Source organism: Ylistrum balloti, unplaced genomic scaffold (genome assembly GCF_031769215.1).
Source record: "Ylistrum balloti isolate Yb309-2 unplaced genomic scaffold, AGI_CSIRO_Ybal_v1 Utg370026, whole genome shotgun sequence".
NCBI lineage: Eukaryota > Metazoa > Mollusca > Bivalvia > Pectinida > Pectinidae > Ylistrum > Ylistrum balloti.
The window spans coordinates 435,851-440,312 of NW_026782091.1; positions in this window are offsets into that span (position 1 = coordinate 435,851).

Below are 4,462 nucleotides of genomic sequence, written 5' to 3' on the forward strand. Positions count from 1 at the left end.
CTTACAGTGGCTTTGAAGTTTTATTTTTTTCATTTTTATTATTTGCATTTCATAATAAATATGTATTTTAAAAAATATTTCAAATTAAAGAAAATGGAGTCAGTTTTTTGTTTTATTAATTAGTCAATGTATTTAAAAAAATAAACAAACTAAGATTTGATCTTACATGCTTGACTTGTTTTCAAATACTATTTTCATGAAAAACGTTTTTTTGAACCAACAGTAATATCTAATGTTTGGTTTCTTTAATGAGAATACAGTGAAAATCTAATTTAAGGAATTTAACATTGGGGATCATAAAAATGATATTAAAATGTATTGTTCTACATGTTTACTATTATACTGTAAGGAGATATTATTCATGATCTTTTTGACCTTAAAATTCTACCTGTTTAATATACTTGTGAAGTTTTCAGTCTTGTTTTTTTTTCTTCAATCAGCAGTATCTGACACTAAACTCTGAATATGTTGAAGCTTTCGCTGCAGTTTAAATTTTGTCGCAATTAAAAGAGAAATGTAATAAGCCCTACCTGAGTGACTGACCATCCTGTTTTTCTTGTTAGGCAAATATGAAATATGGAATGAAGTTTGTAATTAAAGCTGAAGTATACATAATTATGTATTTCAAGGCACATTTATCAATCGGAGAAGATGAATATCTGTCTTATCAAGGTGGAAAAAATATCCCTTTGTATTCCCATATATAAAATAAATAAATCAGATTGAAAAATGTCAGTTTTATGTACATAATCCAAGCATTTTGCTTTCAATTATAAAACAACTGATTGATTACAAGTGCCTATACTTAAATATATGATTGTTTTTCATGTAGATTAAAATAATCCCCCCCTCCTCAAAAAAAAAAAAACAAACAAATAAACGTCCATCTCTCATATGAAGGACCTATTAACGTTTTCCATTTGACAATGTGTTGTTTCAGATATAATGGTCAAAATTTGGTGTGAATAAGCTTTTAACATATCATACCATGCTTACTATAATTCCTGCCATTTGTGCTTGTTAAATTTATGATTATACTCACAATGCTGTTGTTATACATTTATATGTAAGAATTTAGATTGTGATTTGATATCTCTGTCCTGCCATTTTCTTGTGTGCATTTATCTAAATGTTAATACTTGTGCTTTTCAACGTTACAGAATCACCTGCTGTTGAAAGTTTTCTTAAAAATAAATTTTGACTTTTACTCTCTAAAATGTTGTTTCATGGTTGTGATTGACATATTAGCAAGTACTCCAAATATGTATAAAGTCTCAATTTCATTCAAGTAAACAATAGCTTGTTTGTTAAGTTATTCTTGTGGAAACGTTGTAGTGATTTTATTAACTTCATAGTGTGATGAATTTGTTAAAATGATCTGGCAGGCAACAATGAACTGTAGACCTGACAAAGACAAATATAACTATGATAATGTTGCTTTTAATCCCCTTTTTTATCCCAGGAATTGCTTCGTATTTAGCACGACATTATCAGATGGTAGGCCCTTTGTCTAAGGCCTATCCCCTTTATCCCTCTGTGGTCCATCCTTTGTCTGTCCACCCATCTGTATCATGAAGGAAACGCCCCACCACCCGCCCCAACCCCACCCCCCATCCCCCTATTTTTATCTCATTCAGAATGTGCTCTTGGTAAGAATAATTTGTACTGTGTAGTTGATCTCGCCCTAAAACAATACACTTCTTTACAAGAAGTACAATTTCATTTGTAGGTGTCCCTTGGTCCCTAGATGTGCCCGCTTGATTTTGGGACTGATCATAAAACAAATGGCTGATTGGCGACCATCTTGGATTTTGACAATGAAAGTATATTATCGCTATTTCTTAAAAAGTAGTGAATGGATCTTACTCATATTTCATATGTGAATTCCCATTAGTCTGTAGCTGTTCTCATTTTATTTTGTGACTGATCTGATCAAATGTATTGGGCCACTATCTTTGATTTTGACAAATGGAGTTTGTTATCACTATTTCTTTTTAAAAAATGACGGATCTTTCTCAATTTTTTAATAGATACGTTCCAGTTTGTCCCTGGTTGTGATTGATTGATTTTGGCATTGATAAGAAAACCAAAATGCCGATAGGTGACCATCTTGAATTCCGACAACGAAAGTTTGTTATTGTTGTTTCTTGAGAAGAACTGGATAAATTTTCTCAAATATCGTATTTAGGTTCCACATGGTCCCAAGCTATGTTCTTCTGATTTTGGAACTGATCAGAAAAACAAAATGACCGACAGCTGACCATTTAGATTTTACAGTTAAAATATTTCCTTTTCATAAAGAGGAATTTTGGAATTTCATATAGATATTAGCAAAATCAGAGGAATGAAGAGAAAGATGGGAATAAAGAATGGTAGGCACCAAGGTCCCTCTAAGATCTCGTGTTTGTATTTCAGATCAGGACATAGTGTATGATTGCCAGTAGATGTGTAAGATACCAGGAAGAGGTACAAATGGGGCATCTTATCCATGACAAGGTATTATACTCAATACTCAAAGGTAGGTATTTATTGATATCCTCGGCCCCGATGAAAAAGTACTATCGCTTAAAAAATTTGATTTCATCTTTTAAATTATTTCAATCCGTTTTTTGATACTTCATACAGCTCTGTATTGTACAGAAGTAGATATCGTCACTCGGAAAAAATGCGCAGGTCATTTCTAACGTTATCAATACAATGTAATGATCCGCGAGTGTGTGATCAAATTATTTCAGTCTTTGTCTACGGTTATGTCGAGTCATATCTTTGACTTGCACCTGAAACATGGTTAAACGTTTGATATATAGAACCTTTCCTTGCTTATAAGATTATACAACCTTTAATGGCCAAGGGTTCTGTTATACATATACCTTATCCGCACCTTTTGAAGTTCTACATAACAGTGCTAAAATGAAGCGAGCATGTTTTCAGACTGTCAGTACTTTGATTAAATCCTACGTGCTCATTTCACCGCTCACTATCATGTTTCCTCTGAAAATTACAGTATTCCCTTTCCATACCTGATTTGCTGGTCGATGACTATCCTTGTTTTCAAGGCATTGTCAATCTTTCAGCTGCAGTAACAATAGAGTCTTAATCATCAATATTGTTGATGCTGATTGAGCTCCGACTTTGGTGTACACACAGAATGAAAATAGATCTGCAACGTGACAATAAAAAGTGAAGCAAATTACGACAAATTATCTCAGCTTTTAAAGATATCAAAGACGTCCGTATTGTGGTCGGTTGTGAAGTCTTGTTTTCAGCAAAGGGCAGCTTGCTTCACTTAATCAATACAACGTCTAGTTAAAATTTCTGTGCGTTAAGAGCTCTTTTGTGTTTTAATATGCAGTGTTGGCATATTAGTTTGTTTTTAACAATATTTCGTCAAATATTGAGCTTTATGATTCTTATAGTAAAAAAAATTTTAAGCCCGATGAACTTATGCCATAACGCGGCGTCCATACTCCGTCTTCCATCGTCCGTCGTCCGTCGACTTTTTAAAGATTTAATATCGCTTGCTATTATAAACGACTGAACAGATGTTTACCAAATTTTGGTCAGAAGCATCCTTGCGAAAGAGGAGTCAAGTTTCTTAAAAATGTGAGTCTCAGACCTGAGGTCTCAGGAACAGGGCTCAGAAGGGGAATTTCGCAAGTCCTTCAAAACTCTATTTCTCCTGTAGGAATGGCTGTATATTGCCTAAGTTTTGGGCTGAAGCATCCTTGGGTTTAATGAAGTCAGTTTGTACAAACAGTGGATCTTTCCATATGAGAGTTCGGGCCGGGCCGAATAAGGGGAATAGAGAAATTATTTAAGATATAACTCCTTCTGTAGGAATGATTGGGTTTTGCCGTAATTTGATCTGAAACAACCGTGGGTGAAGAGGATTGATTTGATAAAAGTGGTAAGTCTCAGCCCCCTGTTGTGGGAGGGGGTAGGATCAAATAAGGGAAATGAAACAAATTCATTAAAATCTTACTCTTCCTGTGAGAATGATGAGATTTTGACCAAAGTTGATGTGAACTTATACTTGGGCGAAGGGGAATCTGTTCTGAAGCATCCTAGGGTGAAACTAAAACAATTTTGTGTAATTTGTACATTTAGGCCTTCTGGGGTGAGAGGGGCGGGGTCTAATAGGAGAAATATAGCAAATTCTCTAAAATCCCTCTTTTTTTTAGGAATGTCTGGATTCTCTCCAAATTAGTTGTGATGCATGCTTAATGGGCGTATAAACAATTGGTCTCAGCCCTCATGGGGTTGGAGGGCGGAAATCACGGGCTAGTAAGATCGTGGTAACACCTTGAAATTAAGATGTGAAGTAAGTTGAGGAAATGTCATTTGAATTAGACATATTTTTCACACAGATCACAGATTTAAAATGCTAGGTGTCAAACAAATATACTAGGTAACGATCTTCAGTTTAAAAGAAAAAATCGGGAATGTGAACTGGTGAAAAGTA